The following is a 16428-nucleotide window of genomic DNA, read 5'->3' as shown; positions in this document are numbered from 1 at the left end:
GCTTCTAGAAATGTGTTTGGATCCAAATCGGACCTCAACGTTTGCTGAATTTCAATCTGGGTTAGTAAAGTATCTTTCCATGGAACCTCCTGAAAATTTGTTTGGACCCTTGCTGGTCCTGGAAATTCGATTGGATACTTGCTGTTTCTGGAAATTCGATTGGATACTTGCTTTTCCAGGAAATTTCTTTGTATCCTACTTGCTTCTAGAAATTTGTTTGGATCACGGTTGGTTTTGGATTTTATGGTCTCATGGTGTAATGGTTAGCACTCTGGGCTTTGAATCCAGTGATCCGAGTTCAAATCTCGGTGAGACCTCAATATTTCCTGAATTTCTATCTGGGTTAGTAAAGTATCTTTCCATGGAACCTCCTGAAAATTTGTTTGGATCCTTGCTGGTCCTGGAAATTCGATTGGATACTTGCTGGTTCTGGAAATTCGATTGAATATTTGCTGATCCATGAAAATTTTTTGTATCCATCCCGCTTCTGGAAATGTGTTTGGATCATGGTTGGTTCTGGGTTTTATGGTCTCATGGTGTAATGGTTAGCACTCTGGACTCTGAATCCAGCGATCCGAGTTCAAATCTCGGTGAGACCTCAACGTTTCCTGAATTTCAGTCTGGGTTAGTAAAGTATCTTTCCATGGAACCTCCTGAACATTTTTTTGGATCCTTGCTGGTTCTGGAAATTCGATTGGATACTTGCTGTTTCTGGAATTTCGATTGGAAATTGGCTGATCCATGAAAATTTTTTGTATCCTTCTTACTTCTAGAAAATTTTTTGGATCACGGTTGGTTCTGGATTTTATGGTCTCATGGTGTAATGGTTAGCACTCTGGGCTCTGAATCCAGCGATCCGAGTTCAAATCTCGGTGAGACCTCAACGTTTCCTGAATTTCAATCTGGGTTAGTAAAGTATCTTTCCATGGAACCTCCTGAAAATTTTTTTGGATCCTTGCTGGTCCTGGTAACTCGATAAGATACTTGCTGGACCTGGAAATTCGATTGGATACTTCCTGGTTCTGGAAATTCGATTGAATATTTGCTGATCCATGAAAATTTTTTGTATCCATCCCGCTTCTAGAAATGTGTTTTGATCCAGATCGGTTCTGGATTTTATGGTCCCATGGTGTAATGGTTAGCACTCTGGACTTTGAATCCAGTGATCCGAGTTCAAATCTCGGTGAGTCCTCAATATTTCCTTAATTTCAGTCTGGGTTAGTAAAGTATCTTTCTATGGAACCTCCTGAAAATTAGTTTGGATACTTGCTGGACCTGGAAATTCGATTTGATACTTGCTGGTTCTGGAAATTCAATTGAATATTTGCTGATCCATGAAAACTTTTCGTATCCATCCCGCTTCTAGAAATGTGTTTGGATCCAGATCGGACCTCAACGTTTGCTGAATTTCAATCTGGGTTAGTAAAGTATCTTTCCATGGAACCTCCTGAAAATTCTTTTGGATCCTTGCTGGTTCTGGAAACTTGATTAGATACTTGCTGTTTCTGGAAATTCGATTGAATATTTGCTGATCCATGAAAATATTTTGTATCCATCCCGCTTCTAGAAATGTGTTTGGATCCAGATCGGACCTCAACGTTTCCTGAATTTCAGTCTGGGTTAGTAAAGTATCTTTCCATGGAACCTCCTGAACATTTTTTTGGATCCTTGCTGGTCCTGGTAACTCGATTAGATACTTGCTGGACCTGGAAATTCGATTGGATATTTGCTAATCCATGAAAATTTTTTGTATCCTTCTTCCTTTTAGAAATTTTTTTGGATCCCGGTTTGTTCTGGGTTTTGTGGTCTCATGGTGTAATGGTTAGCTCTCTGGACTCTGAATCCAGCGATCCGAGTTCAAATCTCGGTGAGACCTCAACGTTTCCTGAATTTCAATCTGGGTTAGTAAAGTATCTTTCCATGGAACCTCCTGAAAAATTGTTAGTATCCTTGCTGGACCTGGAAATTCAATTGGCTGGTTCTGGAAATTTGATTGGATACTTGCTTTTCCTGGAAATTTTTTTGTATCCTTGCTGGTCCTGGAAATTTGATTGGATACTTGCTGTTTCTGGAAATTCGATTGGAAATTTGCTGATCCATGAACATTTTTTGTATCCTTCTTGCTTTTAGAAATTTTTTTGGATCCCGGTTTGTTCTAGTTTTTATGGTCTCATGGTGTAATGGTTAGCACTCTGGACTCTGAATCCAGCGATCCGAGTTCAAATCTCGGTGAGACCTCAACGTTTCCTGAATTTCAATCTGGTTTAGTAAAGTATCTTTCCATGGATCCTCCTGAAAAATTGTTTGTATCCTTGCTGGACCTGGAAATTCGATTAGATACTTGCTGGTTCTGGAAATTTGATTGGATACTTGCTGTTTTTGGAAATTTGCTGATCCATCCACATTTTTTGTATCCTTCTTGCTTTTAGAAATTTTTTTGGATCCCGGTTTGTTCTGGATTTTGTGGTCTCATGGTGTAATGGTTAGCACTCTGGACTCTGAATCCAGCGATCCGAGTTCAAATCTCGGTGAGACCTCAACATTTCCTGAATTTCGATCAGGGTTAGGAAAGTATATTTCCATGGAACCTCCTGAAAATTTTTTTGGATACTCGATTGGATACTTGCTGTTTCTGGAAATTCGATTGAATATTTGCTGATCCATGAAAATTTTTTGTATCCATCCCGCTTCTAGAAATTTGTTTGGATCACGGTTGGTTCTGGGTTTTATGATTTCATGGTGTAATGGTTAGCCCTCTGGACTCTGAATCCAGCGATCCGAGTTCAAATCTCGGTGAGACCTCAACGTTTCCTGAATTTCAATCTGGGTTAGTAAAGTATCTTTCCATGGAACCTCTTGAAAATTTTTTGGATCCTTGCTGGTCCTGGAAACTCGATTAGATACTTGCTGTTTCTGGAAATTCGATAAAATATTTGCTGATCCATGACAATTTTTTGTATCCATCCCGCTTCTAGAAATTTGTTTGGATCATGGTTGGTTCTGGATTTTATGGTCTCATGGTGTAATGGTTAGCACTCTGGACTCTGAATCCAGCGATCCGAGTTCAAATCTCGGTGAGACCTCAACGTTTCCTGAATTTCAATCTGGGTTAGTAAAGTATCTTTCCATGGAACCGCCTGAAAATTTTTTTGGATCCTTGCTGGTCCTGGTAACTCGATTAGATACTTGCTGGTCCTGGAAATTCGATTGGATACTTGCTGTTTCTGGAAATTCGATTGAATATTTGCTGATCCATGAAAACTTTTCGTATCCATCCCGCTTCTAGAAATGTCTTTGGATCATGGTTGGTTCTGGATTTTATGGTCTCATGGTGTAATGGTTAGCACTCTGGACTTTGAATCCAGTGATCCGAGTTCAAATCTCGGTGAGACCTCAATATTTCCTGAATTTCTATCTGGGTTAGTAAAGTATCTTTCCAGGGAACCTCCTGATAATGTGTTGGATCCTTGCTGGTCCTGGAAATTCGATTGGATACTTGCTGTTTCTGGAAATTCGATTGGAAATTTGCTGATCCATGAACATTTTTTGTATCCTTCTTACTTCTAGAAAATTTTTTGGATCACGGTTGGTTCTGGATTTTATGGTCTCATGGTGTAATGGTTAGCACTCTGGACTCTGAATCCAGCGATCCGAGATCAAATCTCGGTGAGACCTCAACGTTTCCTGAATTTCAATCTGGGTTAGTAAAGTATCTTTCCATGGATCCTCCTGAAAAATTGTTCGTATCCTTGCTGGACCTGGAAATTCCATTAGATACTTGCTGGTTTTGGAAATTTGCTGATCCATCAACATTTTTTGTATCCTTCTTGCTTCTAGAAATTTGTTTGGATCACGGTTGGTTCTGGGTTTTATGGTCCCATGGTGTAATGTTTAGCACTCTGGACTCTGAACCCAGCGATCCGAGTTCAAGTCTCGGTGAGACCTCAACGTTTCCTGAATTTCAATCTGGGTTAGTAAAGTATCTTTCCAGGGAACCTCCTGATAATTTTTTTGGATCCTTGCTGGTCCTGGTAACTCGATAAGATACTTGCTGGACCTGGAAATTCGATTGGATACTTCCTGGTTCTGGAAATTCGATTGAATATTTGCTGATCCATGAAAATTTTTTGTATCCATCCCGCTTCTAGAAATGTGTTTTGATCCAGATCGGTTCTGGATTTTATGGTCCCATGGTGTAATGGTTAGCACTCTGGACTTTGAATCCAGTGATCCGAGTTCAAATCTCGGTGAGTCCTCAATATTTCCTTAATTTCAGTCTGGGTTAGTAAAGTATCTTTCTATGGAACCTCCTGAAAATTAGTTTGGATACTTGCTGGACCTGGAAATTCGATTTGATACTTGCTGGTTCTGGAAATTCAATTGAATATTTGCTGATCCATGAAAACTTTTCGTATCCATCCCGCTTCTAGAAATGTGTTTGGATCCAGATCGGACCTCAACGTTTGCTGAATTTCAATCTGGGTTAGTAAAGTATCTTTCCATGGAACCTCCTGAAAATTCTTTTGGATCCTTGCTGGTTCTGGAAACTTGATTAGATACTTGCTGTTTCTGGAAATTCGATTGAATATTTGCTGATCCATGAAAATATTTTGTATCCATCCCGCTTCTAGAAATGTGTTTGGATCCAGATCGGACCTCAACGTTTCCTGAATTTCAGTCTGGGTTAGTAAAGTATCTTTCCATGGAACCTCCTGAACATTTTTTTGGATCCTTGCTGGTCCTGGTAACTCGATTAGATACTTGCTGGACCTGGAAATTCGATTGGATATTTGCTAATCCATGAAAATTTTTTGTATCCTTCTTCCTTTTAGAAATTTTTTTGGATCCCGGTTTGTTCTGGGTTTTGTGGTCTCATGGTGTAATGGTTAGCTCTCTGGACTCTGAATCCAGCGATCCGAGTTCAAATCTCGGTGAGACCTCAACGTTTCCTGAATTTCAATCTGGGTTAGTAAAGTATCTTTCCATGGAACCTCCTGAAAAATTGTTAGTATCCTTGCTGGACCTGGAAATTCAATTGGCTGGTTCTGGAAATTTGATTGGATACTTGCTTTTCCTGGAAATTTTTTTGTATCCTTGCTGGTCCTGGAAATTTGATTGGATACTTGCTGTTTCTGGAAATTCGATTGGAAATTTGCTGATCCATGAACATTTTTTGTATCCTTCTTGCTTTTAGAAATTTTTTTGGATCCCGGTTTGTTCTAGTTTTTATGGTCTCATGGTGTAATGGTTAGCACTCTGGACTCTGAATCCAGCGATCCGAGTTCAAATCTCGGTGAGACCTCAACGTTTCCTGAATTTCAATCTGGTTTAGTAAAGTATCTTTCCATGGATCCTCCTGAAAAATTGTTTGTATCCTTGCTGGACCTGGAAATTCGATTAGATACTTGCTGGTTCTGGAAATTTGATTGGATACTTGCTGTTTTTGGAAATTTGCTGATCCATCCACATTTTTTGTATCCTTCTTGCTTTTAGAAATTTTTTTGGATCCCGGTTTGTTCTGGATTTTGTGGTCTCATGGTGTAATGGTTAGCACTCTGGACTCTGAATCCAGCGATCCGAGTTCAAATCTCGGTGAGACCTCAACATTTCCTGAATTTCGATCAGGGTTAGGAAAGTATATTTCCATGGAACCTCCTGAAAATTTTTTTGGATACTCGATTGGATACTTGCTGTTTCTGGAAATTCGATTGAATATTTGCTGATCCATGAAAATTTTTTGTATCCATCCCGCTTCTAGAAATTTGTTTGGATCACGGTTGGTTCTGGGTTTTATGATTTCATGGTGTAATGGTTAGCCCTCTGGACTCTGAATCCAGCGATCCGAGTTCAAATCTCGGTGAGACCTCAACGTTTCCTGAATTTCAATCTGGGTTAGTAAAGTATCTTTCCATGGAACCTCTTGAAAATTTTTTGGATCCTTGCTGGTCCTGGAAACTCGATTAGATACTTGCTGTTTCTGGAAATTCGATAAAATATTTGCTGATCCATGACAATTTTTTGTATCCATCCCGCTTCTAGAAATTTGTTTGGATCATGGTTGGTTCTGGATTTTATGGTCTCATGGTGTAATGGTTAGCACTCTGGACTCTGAATCCAGCGATCCGAGTTCAAATCTCGGTGAGACCTCAACGTTTCCTGAATTTCAATCTGGGTTAGTAAAGTATCTTTCCATGGAACCGCCTGAAAATTTTTTTGGATCCTTGCTGGTCCTGGTAACTCGATTAGATACTTGCTGGACCTGGAAATTCGATTGGATACTTCCTGGTTCTGGAAATTCGATTGAATATTTGTGATCCATGAAAATTTTTTGTATCCATCCCGCTTCTAGAAATGTGTTTTGATCCAGATCGGTTCTGGATTTTATTGTCCCATGGTGTAATGGTTAGCACTCTGAACTTTGAATCCAGCGATCCGAGTTCAAATCTCGGTGAGACCTCAGCGTTTCCTGAATTTCCATCTGGGTTAGTAAAGTATCTTTCCATGGAACCTCCTGAATATTTTTTTGGATCCTTGTTGGTCCTGGAAACTCGATTAGATACTTTCTGTTTCTGGAAATTCGATTGAATATTTGCTGATCCATGAAAATTTTTTGTGTCCATCCCGCTTCTAGAAATGTCTTTGGATCATGGTTGGTTCTGGATTTTATGGTCTCATGGTGTAATGGTTAGCACTCTGGACTTTGAATCCAGTGATCCGAGTTCAAATCTCGGTGAGACCTCAATATTTCCTGAATTTCAGTCTGGGTTAGTAAAGTATCTTTCTATGGAACCTCCTGAAAATTAGTTTGGATACTTGCTGGACCTGGAAATTCGATTGGATACTTGCTGTTTCTGGAAATTCGATTGAATATTTGCTGATCCATGAAAATTTTTGTACCATCCCGCTTCTGGAAATGTGTTTGGATCACGATTGGTTCTGGAATTTATGGTCTCATGGTGTAATGGTTAGCACTCTGGACTCTGAATCCAGCGATCTGAGTTCAAATCTCGGTGAGACCTCAACGTTTCCTGAATTTCAATCTGGGTTAGTAAAGTATCTTTCCATGGAACCTCCTGAAAATTTTTTTGGATCCTTGCTGGTCCTGGTAACTCGATTAGACACTTGCTGGTCCTGGAAATTCGATTGGATACTTGCTGTTTCTGGAAATTCGATTGAATATTTGCTGATCCAGGAAAATTTTTTGTATCCATGCCGCTTCTAGAAATTTGTTTGGATCATGGTTGGTTCTGGGTTCTATGGTCTCATGGTGTAATGGTTAGCACTCTGGACTTTGAATCCAGCGATCCGAGTTCAAATCTCGGTGAGACCTCAACGTTTCCTGAATTTCAATCTGGGTTAGAAAAGTATCTTTCCATGGATCCTCCTCAAAATTTGTTTGGAACCTTGCTGGTCCTGGTAACTCGATTAGATACTTGCTGGTTCTGGAAATTTGATTGGATACTTGCTGTTTTTGGAAATTCGATGGAAATTTGCTGATCCATGAACATTTTTTGTATCCTTCTTACTTCTAGAAAATTTTTTGGATCACGGTTGGTTCTGGATTTTATTCAATTCAATTTTTTTTTATTTATATAGCGTCTAATACAACAGAGTTGTCTCTAGACGCTTTACAGAGACCCATACCCAGAACATGACCCCCGAGCAGTTATTACATAAACAATGGCAGGTAAAAACTCCCCTAGTGGGAGAAAAACCTTAAGCCAAACAGTGGCAAGGAAAAACTCCCCTTTAGGAGGGAAGAAACCTTGAGCAGGACCAGGCTCATCAGGGGGGACCCTCCTGCCGAGGGCCAGACTGGTGGGTCAGGGACGGCAACAGCACAGCAGGCAGGTGGAAGCAGCAACGGGATGACCGGGGGTGGGGACCGCAGGCCAGCACACAGCTCCCGAAGCTCCGGCCCAATCAGCAAGTCCCAGGTTGGGGTGCAGGGTCAGGAAAAGACTTGTGCTCCGTAATGCAAGCTACAAGCCACCCACGGCCACCTGCAGGACAAAAGAGAGAAAAGGGAGGAGAAGGGGGGGCCAGCAACGGGATGACCAGGGGTGGGGACCGCAGGCCAGCACGCAGCTCCCGAAGCTCCGGCCCAATCATCAAGTCCCAGGTTGGGGTGCAGGGTCGGGGAAAGGTTGAGAAGGGGCAGGGCCAGGGAGAGGAGTCTTGAGGGACGAACATTCTCCCCCGCCCAAAAGGGGCCGTTACCCTGCCCCCCTCACTCCCACACTGCAGGTTCCGGTGTCCGGCAAAGGATGCTGCAACATGGACAAAAGAGAGAAAAGGGAGGAGAAGGGGGGGCCAGCACAAGAAACCACAGGAGCGACTCTGACACACTAAAGTTTACACTACCTAGAGATTTACCAACACCAGCTAGAGGTTTACTAAACACTAACTATAGGCTTTACTAAACAGAAATGTTTTAAGTTTAGTTTTAAAGGTGGAGGTGGTGTCAGCCCCCTTAACCCAGATTGGAAGTTGGTTCCATAGTAGTGGCGCCTGATAGCAGAACGCCCGCCCTCCAAATCTACATTTAGATACTCTAGGAACTACGAGTAAACCTGCACTCTGAGAACGGAGAGCTCTGACAGGAACATAAGGCACTATCAGGTCTTGCAAATAATGCGGAGCTAAGCCGTTTTGGGCTTTATACGCAAGTAATAAAATTTTAAATTGGATTCTGAATTTTACGGGTAACCAATGGAGCGACGCTAACACTGGAGAGACGTGGTCTCTCCTGCTAATTCCTGTCAGTACTCGTGCTGCTGCATTTTGGATCAGCTGGAGCCTATTCAGCAAATTACTTGGACATCCTGCTAACAACACATTACAGTAATCTAGTCTAGAAGATACAAACGCATGAACTAGTTTTTCTGCATCACTCTGTGAGAGGATTTTCCTAATCTTTGCAATATTACGGAGATGGAAAAAGGCTATTTTACAAACCTGATTGACATATGGTTTAAACGACAAATCCTGATCGAAAATAACACCAAGATTTCTCACAGTTGCACTGGAAGCCATCGCAACACCATCTAATCCCTTCCTAAGATGCTCTGGACCAAGAATGATAACCTCTGTTTTATCTGAATTTAGAAGCAGGAAATTTCTGGACATCCAGTCCTTGATGTCCCTAAGACATGCCTGAAGTTTAACTAACGGTTCTGTTTCATCCGGCTTCATAGACAAATAGAGCTGCGTATCATCAGCATAACAATGAAATTGTATGCCGTGATTCTGGATTATACTTCCCAACGGCTGCATGTATAAACTGAACAAGATTGGCCCTAGCACTGAACCCTGCGGAACACCATAACAGACCCTTGACTGTTCTGAAGAAACCTCATGTACATGAACAAACTGGAACCTGTCAGATAGGTATGATTTAAACCAACATAGAGCTGTCCCTTTAATCCCAACAACATGCTCTAACCTGTGCAGTAAAATGCCATGATCTATAGTGTCAAAAGCAGCACTGAGGTCCAGTAGAACCAGTATGGACACTAATCCCTTATCTGAGGCCATAAGGAGGTCATTCGTGACTCGAACAAGTGCTGTCTCTGTGCTATGATGCATTCTGAACCCTGACTGAAAGACTTCAAACAGATCATTTCTATACAAATAGTCACATAACTGGCTTGAAACTGCCTTTTCCAGAATTTTAGACACAAATGGAAGGTTGGAAATTGGTCTATAATTAGCTAAGGTGTCTGGGTCAAGAGAAGGTTTTTTAAGTAAAGGTTTAATTACTGCGACTTTGAAAACCTGTGGTACATATCCTAAACTTAGGGATAAGTTAATTTGGTCCAGTATTGTCGTACCAATAAGAGAAAAAATATGTTTGAATAGTCGAGTCGGGATGGGGTCTAACATACATGTGGTTGACTTAGCTCTATTAACGAGTGAAGTCAGCTCAGGGAGGTCTATAGGATCAAAACAGTCTAGAGACAAGTCAGAGCCTAGGGAAGTCGCTAAAGCTGAAGAAACACCTACAACCGGCTGGTTGATTTCTTCTCTAATTCTCGCGATTTTACTGTTGAAGAAGCCCATAAAGTCCTCACTACTGAGAGCTGCAGGAATGCACGGCTCAACAGAGTTGTGACTCTTTGTCAGCCTGGCTACAGTGCTGAACAGAAAACGTGGGTTACTTTTGTTATCCTCTATCAACGTTGAATAATAAGCTGTTCTGGCTTTGCGAATGGCTTTTTTATATACTATTAGAATATCTTTCCATTCACGATGAGAGTCTACAGACCTACAAGAGTACCACTTCCTTTCCATTTTACGCACGTTTTGTTTCAACATGCGGATATCTGAATTATACCAGGGAGTTAAGCTCCTGTGGCTAGAAACCCTCCTTTTCAAAGGAGCAACTTCATCTAAAGCTGAATGCAACAAATCAGCAGTGTTACTAGCAAGGAAATCAACATCTGCAGAGGTAGAACCCAGGTCACTGGCCTCGACTACATCACTATTTCGCACTGTCGTAAGATAAGCAATGGCCTCCCTAAATTTAACAATAACTTCATCAGACAAACATCTGCTAAAATAATACCTCCTATTTTGCACTTCAACATCAACAAAATTAAATTCAAACGTTATTAAGTAATGGTCGGATAAAAGGGAGTTTACAGGTGACACCAACAGACCATCAGTTTCAACACCGTAGGTGAGAACGAGATCGAGAGTATGATTAAAACAGTGCGTCGGTTTATCCACTTTTTGTGAGATACCCATTGATTCTAGAAGAGAATCGAAGGCTAATTTAAGATTATCGCTTTCAACATCCATATGAATGTTAAAATCACCCACTATGATGAATTTATCTGTGCTGATCAATAATCCAGAAAGGAAATCTGAAAATTCAGACAAAAACTCCAGATACGCACCAGCAGGGGGCCGGTACACTACCACTAACACAACTGGCTTCTCTGATTTCCGGCTCGGAAATTTCAGACCAAGCATGAGGCTTTCAAATGTATTATAGTTGCACTTAGGTTCAATTTTTGTTTCGAGACCGGAGTTATAAATTGCTGCGACTCCTCCGCCTCGGCCCGTGCTTCTAGGAATGTGATGATTAAAGTAGCCGGGCGGAGTTGATTCATTCAAACTAACATACTCTTCCTCCTGTAACCATGTTTCTGTTAAGCAGAAAATATCACTCCTGCTCTCTGTAATTATATCATTTACTAACAGAGACTTAGAGCTTAATGATCGTATATTTAGTAGTCCGCATCTAATTTTTAGGTCTGTAATTGGTACCAAATGTACATTGGTTTTAATTTTTACAAGGTTATCTTGGTTAACGCCTCTATAACGCTGCACCTGGTGAACTTTTGGAGGGCGGGGAACTGCAACCACTTCTATTTTGCTAGGCACCTCTAACTGACTAAGCCTCGCCTCCAGCCCTGTTAAACTACAGCTCTGCATCCTGGCCTGGACCCTGCATTGTCAGGGGGAGTGTCTAATAACATTGGCCAGATTTCTAGACATAAGAGCTGCACCATCCCGGGTGGGATGAATGCCGTCCCTTCTAATCAGACCGGGCTTTCCCCAGAATGTCTCCCAGTTGTCAATAAAGTCCACGTCATTTTCTGAACACCACTGAGACAACCAGCGGCGGAGCGAGAGCATGCGACTAAACATGTCATCGCTGGTCAGATTGGGGAGGGGGCCAGAAAAACCTACAGAGGTTTTTCAGAGATTTTATGGTCTCATGGTGTAATGGTTAGCACTCTGGACTCTGAATCCAGCGATCCGAGTTCAAATCTCGTTTAGACCTCAACGTTTCCTGAATTTCAATCTGGGTTAGTAAAGTATCTTTCCATGAATCGTCCTGAAAATTTGTTTGTATCCTTGCTGGTTCTGGAAATTCGATTGGATACTTGCTGTTTCTGGAATTTCGATTGGAAATTTGCTGATCCATGAACATTTTTTGTATCCTTCTTACTTCTAGAAAATTTTTTGGATCACGGTTGGTTCTGGATTTTATGGTCTCATGGTGTAATGGTTAGCACTCTGGACTCTGAATCCAGCGATCCGAGTTCAAATCTCGGTGAGACCTCAATGTTTCCTGAATTTCAGTCTGGGTTAGTAAAGTTTCTTTCCATGGAACCTCCTGAACATTTTTTTGGATCCTTGCTGGTCCTGGTAACTCGATTAGATACTTGCTGGACCTCGAAATTCGATTGGATACTTGCTGGTTCTGGAAATTCGATTGAATATTTGCTGATCCATGAAAATTTTTTGTATCCATCCCGCTTCTAGAAATGTGTTTTGATCCAGATCGGTTCTGGATTTTATGGTCTCATGGTGTAATGGTTAGCACTCTGGACTCTGAATCCAGCGATCCGAGTTCAAATCTCGGTGAGACCTCAGCGTTTGCTGAATTTCAGTCTGGGTTTGTAAAGTATCTTTCCATGGAACCTCCTGAAAATTTGTTTGGATCATTGCTGCTCCTGGAAACTCGATTGGATACTTGCTGGTTCTGGAAATTCAATTGAATATTTGCTGATCCATGAAAATTTTTTGTATCCATCCCGCTTCTGGAAATGTGTTTGGATCATGGTTGGTTCTGGACTGTATGGTCTCATGGTGTAATGGTTAGCACTCTGGACTCTGAATCCAGCGATCCGAGTTCAAATCTCGGTGAGACCTCAACGTTTCCTGAATTTTAGTCTGGGTTAGTAAAGTATCTTTCCATGGAACCTCCTGAAAATTTGTTTGTATCCTTGCTGGTTCTGGAAATTTGATTGGAAATTGGCTGATCCATGAAAATTTTTTGTATCCTTCTTACTTCTAGAAAATTTTTTCGATCACGGTTGGTTCTGGATTTTATGGTCTCATGGTGTAATGGTTAGCACTCTGGACTCTGAATCCAGCGATCCGAGTTCAAATTCTCGGTGAGAGCTCAACGTTTCCAGAATTTCAATCTGGGTTAGTAAAGTATCTTTGCATGGAACCTCCTGAAAATGTGTTTGGATCCTTGCTGGTCCTGGAAATTCGATTGAATATTTGCTGATCCATGAAAATTTTTTGTATCCATCACGCTTCTAGAAATGTGTTTGGATCCAGATCGGACCTCAACGTTTGCTGAATTTCAATCTGGGTTAGTAAAGTATCTTTCCATGGAACCTCCTGAAAATTTTTTTGGATCCTTGCTGGTCCTGGAAACTCGATTAGATACTTGCTGTTTCTGGAAATTCGATTGAATATTTGCTGATCCATGAAAATTTTTTGTATCCATCCCGCTCCTGGAAATGTGTTTGGATCATGGTTGGTTCTGGGATTTATGGTCTCATGGTGTAATGGTTAGCACTCTGGACTCTGAATCCAGCGATCCGAGTTCAAATCTCGGTGAGACCTCAACGTTTCCTGATTTTAAATCTGGGTTAGTAAAGTATCTTTCCATGCAACCTCCTGAACATTTTTTTGGATCCTTGCTGGTCCTGGTAACTCGATTAGATACTTGCTGGACCTGGAAATTCGATTGGATACTTGCTGGTTCTGGAAATTCGATTGAACATTTGCTGATCCATGAAAATTTTTTGTATCCATCCCGCTTCTTTAGATTAGATACTTGCTGTTTCTGGAAATTTGATTGGATACTTGCTTTTCCAGGAATTTGTTTTGCATTCAATTCAATTCAATTCAATTTTATTTATATAGCGTCTAATACAACAGAGTTGTCTCTAGACGCTTTACAGAGACCCATACCCAGAACATGCATCCTTCTTGCTTCTAGAAATTTGTTTGGATCACGGTTGGTTCTGGATTTTATGGTCTCATGGTGTAATGGTTAGCACTCTGGACTTTGAATCCAGTGATCCGAGTTCAAATCTCGGTGAGACCTCAACGTTTTTGGATCCTTGCTGGTCCTGGAAATTCGATTGAATATTTGCTGATCCATGAAAATTTTTTGTATCCATCCCGCTTCTAGAAATGTGTTTGGATCCAGATCGGACCTCAACGTTTGCTGAATTTCAATCTGGGTTAGTAATGTATCTTTCCATGGAACCTCCTGAAAATTTGTTTGGATCCTTGCTGGTCCTGGAAACTCGATTAGATACTTGCTGGTTCTGGAAATTCGATTGAATATTTGCTGATCCATGAAAATTTTTTGTATCCATCCCGCTTCTAGAAATGTGTTTTGATCCAGATCGGTTCTGGATTTTATGGTCCCATGGTGTAATGGTTACCACTCTGGACTCTGAATCCAGCGATCCGAGTTCAAATCTCATGTGAGACCTCAACGTTTCCTGAATTTCAATCTGGGTTAGTAAAGTATCTTTCCATGGAACCTCCTGAACATTTTTTTGGATCCTTGCTGGTCCTGGAAACTCGATTAGATACTTGATGTTTCTGGAAATTTTATTGGATACTTGCTTTTCCAGGAAATTTTTTTGTATCCTTCTTGCTTCTAGAAATTTGTTTGGATCATGGTTGGTTCTGGATTTTATGGTGTAATGGTTAGCACTCTGGACTTTGAATCCAGTGATCCGAGTTAAAATCTCGGTGAGACCTCAACGTTTCCTGAGTTTCAGGCTGGGTTAGTAAAGTATCTTTCCATGGAACCTCCTGAAAATTTGTTTGGATCCTTGCTGGTTCTGGAAATTCGATTGGATACTTGCTGTTTCTGGAAATTCGATTGGAAATTGGCTGATCCATGAAAATTTTTTGGATCCATCCCGCTTCTAGAAATGTGTTTGGATCATGGTTGGTTCTGGGTTTTATGGTCTCATGGTGTAATGGTTAGCACTCTGGACTCTGAATCCAGCGATCCGAGTTCAAATCTCGGTGAGACCTCAGCGTTTCCTGAATTTCAATCTGGGTTAGTAAAGTATCTTTCCATGGAACCTCCTGAATATTTTTTTGGATCCTTGTTGGTCCTGGAAACTCGATTAGATACTTGCTGTTTCTGGAAATTCGATTGGATACTTGCTGTTTCTGGAAATTTTTTTGTATCCTTCTTGCTTCTAGAAATTTGTTTGGATCATGGTTGGTTCTGGATTTTATGGTCTCATGGTGTAATGGTTAGCACTCTGGACTTTGAATCCAGTGATCTGAGTTCAAATCTCAGTGAGACCTCAACATTTCCTGAATTTCAGTCTGGGTTAGTAAAGTATCTTTCCATGGAACCTCCTGAAAATGTGTTTGGATCCTTGCTGGTCCTGGAAATTCGATTAGATACTTGCTGTTTCTGGAAATCCGATTGAATATTTGCTGATCCATGAAAATTTTTTGTATCCATCCCGCTTCTAGAAATGTCTTTGGATCCAGATCGGACCTCAACGTTTGCTGAATTTCAATCTGGGTTAGTAAAGTATCTTTCCATGGAACCTCCTGAAAATTTGTTTGGATCCTTGCTGGTTCTGGAAATTCGATTGGATACTTGCTGTTTCTGGAAATTCGATTGGAAATTTGCTGATCCATGAACATTTTTTGTATCCTTCTTACTTCTAGAAAATTTTTTGGATCACGGTTGGTTGTGGGTTTTATGGTCTCATGGTGTAATGGTTAGCACTCTGCACTCTGAATCCAGCGATCTGAATTCAAATCTCGGTGAGACCTCAACGTTTCCTGAATTTCAATCTGGGTTAGTAAAGTATCTTTCCGTGGAACCTCCTGAAAATGTGTTTGGATCATTGCCGGTCCTGGAAACTCGATTAGATACTTGCTGTTTCTGGAAATTCGATTGAATATTTGCTGATCCATGAAAATTTTTTGTATCCATCCCGCTTCTAGAAATGTATTTGGATCCAGATCGGAAAATTTGTTTGGATCCATGCTGGACCTGGAAATTCGATTGGATACTTGCTTTTCCAGGAAATTTGTTTGTATCCTTCCTGCTTCTAGAAGTTTGTTTGGATCCCGTTCGGTCCTGAATTTTATGGTCTCATGGTGTAATGGTTAGCACTCTGGACTCTGAATCCAGCGATCTGAGTTCAAATCTCGGTGAGACCTCAACGTTTCCTGAATTTCAATCTGCATTAGTAAAGAATATTTCCATGGATCCTCCTGAAAACTTGTTTAGGTCCTGGAAATTTGTCAATTTGTTTCAATCCTTGCTGGTTCTGGAAATTCAATTGGATACTTGCTGGTGCTGGATATTTGTTTGTATCCTTACTGCTTCTGGAAATGTGTTTGGATCCCGGTTGTTTCTGGGTCTTATGGTGTAATGGTTAGCACTCTGAATCCAGCGATCCGGCTGGTTGTTGAAATTTGTTTGGATCACAGATACAGATCACTAACATTCAGGACATACAGAGCCCTGTCAAGCTTTGTGCCCTCATCCATCAGACTCATAAATAGCTGATTTACCTATTTATTTTTTAGACTTGCTTTTAAACATATGTTTAAAATCATTGCCTTTAATGTATTTATTATACACGTAATGGGGAACTTATTTCTATCTCT

The 16428-nt window shown here is 40.9% G+C and overlaps 29 non-coding genes across 29 annotated transcripts; all 29 read left to right on the top strand.

The window, feature by feature from the left end:
• Positions 1-245: 245 nt before the first annotated feature.
• On the top strand, positions 246-317 carry trnaq-uug (transfer RNA glutamine (anticodon UUG)). Its single transcript has one exon. It is a non-coding gene; the product is annotated as a tRNA-Gln (tRNA).
• Positions 318-527: 210 nt separating this feature from the next.
• Positions 528-599, top strand: trnaq-cug (transfer RNA glutamine (anticodon CUG)). Its single transcript has one exon. It is a non-coding gene; the product is annotated as a tRNA-Gln (tRNA).
• Positions 600-809: 210 nt separating this feature from the next.
• Positions 810-881, top strand: trnaq-cug (transfer RNA glutamine (anticodon CUG)). The gene has a single exon. It is a non-coding gene; the product is annotated as a tRNA-Gln (tRNA).
• A 239-nt stretch (positions 882-1120) lies between these two features.
• On the top strand, positions 1121-1192 carry trnaq-uug (transfer RNA glutamine (anticodon UUG)). Its single transcript has one exon. It is a non-coding gene; the product is annotated as a tRNA-Gln (tRNA).
• A 612-nt stretch (positions 1193-1804) lies between these two features.
• trnaq-cug (transfer RNA glutamine (anticodon CUG)) lies at positions 1805-1876 on the top strand. The gene has a single exon. It is a non-coding gene; the product is annotated as a tRNA-Gln (tRNA).
• Positions 1877-2166: 290 nt separating this feature from the next.
• On the top strand, positions 2167-2238 carry trnaq-cug (transfer RNA glutamine (anticodon CUG)). The gene has a single exon. It is a non-coding gene; the product is annotated as a tRNA-Gln (tRNA).
• Positions 2239-2465: 227 nt separating this feature from the next.
• On the top strand, positions 2466-2537 carry trnaq-cug (transfer RNA glutamine (anticodon CUG)). Its single transcript has one exon. It is a non-coding gene; the product is annotated as a tRNA-Gln (tRNA).
• A 474-nt stretch (positions 2538-3011) lies between these two features.
• On the top strand, positions 3012-3083 carry trnaq-cug (transfer RNA glutamine (anticodon CUG)). Its single transcript has one exon. It is a non-coding gene; the product is annotated as a tRNA-Gln (tRNA).
• Positions 3084-3322: 239 nt separating this feature from the next.
• Positions 3323-3394, top strand: trnaq-uug (transfer RNA glutamine (anticodon UUG)). The gene has a single exon. It is a non-coding gene; the product is annotated as a tRNA-Gln (tRNA).
• A 209-nt stretch (positions 3395-3603) lies between these two features.
• Positions 3604-3675, top strand: trnaq-cug (transfer RNA glutamine (anticodon CUG)). The gene has a single exon. It is a non-coding gene; the product is annotated as a tRNA-Gln (tRNA).
• Positions 3676-4184: 509 nt separating this feature from the next.
• trnaq-uug (transfer RNA glutamine (anticodon UUG)) lies at positions 4185-4256 on the top strand. The gene has a single exon. It is a non-coding gene; the product is annotated as a tRNA-Gln (tRNA).
• Positions 4257-4868: 612 nt separating this feature from the next.
• Positions 4869-4940, top strand: trnaq-cug (transfer RNA glutamine (anticodon CUG)). Its single transcript has one exon. It is a non-coding gene; the product is annotated as a tRNA-Gln (tRNA).
• A 290-nt stretch (positions 4941-5230) lies between these two features.
• trnaq-cug (transfer RNA glutamine (anticodon CUG)) lies at positions 5231-5302 on the top strand. The gene has a single exon. It is a non-coding gene; the product is annotated as a tRNA-Gln (tRNA).
• Positions 5303-5529: 227 nt separating this feature from the next.
• On the top strand, positions 5530-5601 carry trnaq-cug (transfer RNA glutamine (anticodon CUG)). The gene has a single exon. It is a non-coding gene; the product is annotated as a tRNA-Gln (tRNA).
• A 474-nt stretch (positions 5602-6075) lies between these two features.
• On the top strand, positions 6076-6147 carry trnaq-cug (transfer RNA glutamine (anticodon CUG)). Its single transcript has one exon. It is a non-coding gene; the product is annotated as a tRNA-Gln (tRNA).
• A 520-nt stretch (positions 6148-6667) lies between these two features.
• On the top strand, positions 6668-6739 carry trnaq-uug (transfer RNA glutamine (anticodon UUG)). Its single transcript has one exon. It is a non-coding gene; the product is annotated as a tRNA-Gln (tRNA).
• A 208-nt stretch (positions 6740-6947) lies between these two features.
• Positions 6948-7019, top strand: trnaq-cug (transfer RNA glutamine (anticodon CUG)). The gene has a single exon. It is a non-coding gene; the product is annotated as a tRNA-Gln (tRNA).
• Positions 7020-7258: 239 nt separating this feature from the next.
• Positions 7259-7330, top strand: trnaq-uug (transfer RNA glutamine (anticodon UUG)). The gene has a single exon. It is a non-coding gene; the product is annotated as a tRNA-Gln (tRNA).
• A 4392-nt stretch (positions 7331-11722) lies between these two features.
• trnaq-cug (transfer RNA glutamine (anticodon CUG)) lies at positions 11723-11794 on the top strand. The gene has a single exon. It is a non-coding gene; the product is annotated as a tRNA-Gln (tRNA).
• Positions 11795-12004: 210 nt separating this feature from the next.
• On the top strand, positions 12005-12076 carry trnaq-cug (transfer RNA glutamine (anticodon CUG)). Its single transcript has one exon. It is a non-coding gene; the product is annotated as a tRNA-Gln (tRNA).
• Positions 12077-12315: 239 nt separating this feature from the next.
• On the top strand, positions 12316-12387 carry trnaq-cug (transfer RNA glutamine (anticodon CUG)). Its single transcript has one exon. It is a non-coding gene; the product is annotated as a tRNA-Gln (tRNA).
• Positions 12388-12597: 210 nt separating this feature from the next.
• On the top strand, positions 12598-12669 carry trnaq-cug (transfer RNA glutamine (anticodon CUG)). The gene has a single exon. It is a non-coding gene; the product is annotated as a tRNA-Gln (tRNA).
• Positions 12670-12850: 181 nt separating this feature from the next.
• trnaq-cug (transfer RNA glutamine (anticodon CUG)) lies at positions 12851-12923 on the top strand. Its single transcript has one exon. It is a non-coding gene; the product is annotated as a tRNA-Gln (tRNA).
• A 382-nt stretch (positions 12924-13305) lies between these two features.
• Positions 13306-13377, top strand: trnaq-cug (transfer RNA glutamine (anticodon CUG)). Its single transcript has one exon. It is a non-coding gene; the product is annotated as a tRNA-Gln (tRNA).
• Positions 13378-13792: 415 nt separating this feature from the next.
• On the top strand, positions 13793-13864 carry trnaq-uug (transfer RNA glutamine (anticodon UUG)). Its single transcript has one exon. It is a non-coding gene; the product is annotated as a tRNA-Gln (tRNA).
• A 598-nt stretch (positions 13865-14462) lies between these two features.
• On the top strand, positions 14463-14535 carry trnaq-uug (transfer RNA glutamine (anticodon UUG)). The gene has a single exon. It is a non-coding gene; the product is annotated as a tRNA-Gln (tRNA).
• A 210-nt stretch (positions 14536-14745) lies between these two features.
• Positions 14746-14817, top strand: trnaq-cug (transfer RNA glutamine (anticodon CUG)). The gene has a single exon. It is a non-coding gene; the product is annotated as a tRNA-Gln (tRNA).
• Positions 14818-15027: 210 nt separating this feature from the next.
• trnaq-uug (transfer RNA glutamine (anticodon UUG)) lies at positions 15028-15099 on the top strand. Its single transcript has one exon. It is a non-coding gene; the product is annotated as a tRNA-Gln (tRNA).
• An 804-nt stretch (positions 15100-15903) lies between these two features.
• On the top strand, positions 15904-15975 carry trnaq-cug (transfer RNA glutamine (anticodon CUG)). Its single transcript has one exon. It is a non-coding gene; the product is annotated as a tRNA-Gln (tRNA).
• The last annotated feature ends 453 nt before the right edge of the window (positions 15976-16428 follow it).

The sequence above is a fragment of the Cololabis saira genome, chromosome 4, assembly GCF_033807715.1.
Source record: "Cololabis saira isolate AMF1-May2022 chromosome 4, fColSai1.1, whole genome shotgun sequence".
Taxonomy (NCBI): Eukaryota; Metazoa; Chordata; class Actinopteri; order Beloniformes; family Belonidae; genus Cololabis; species Cololabis saira.
The sequence above is the reverse complement of the archived record's forward strand: the minus strand, read 5'-3'. Positions and strand labels throughout refer to the sequence as shown.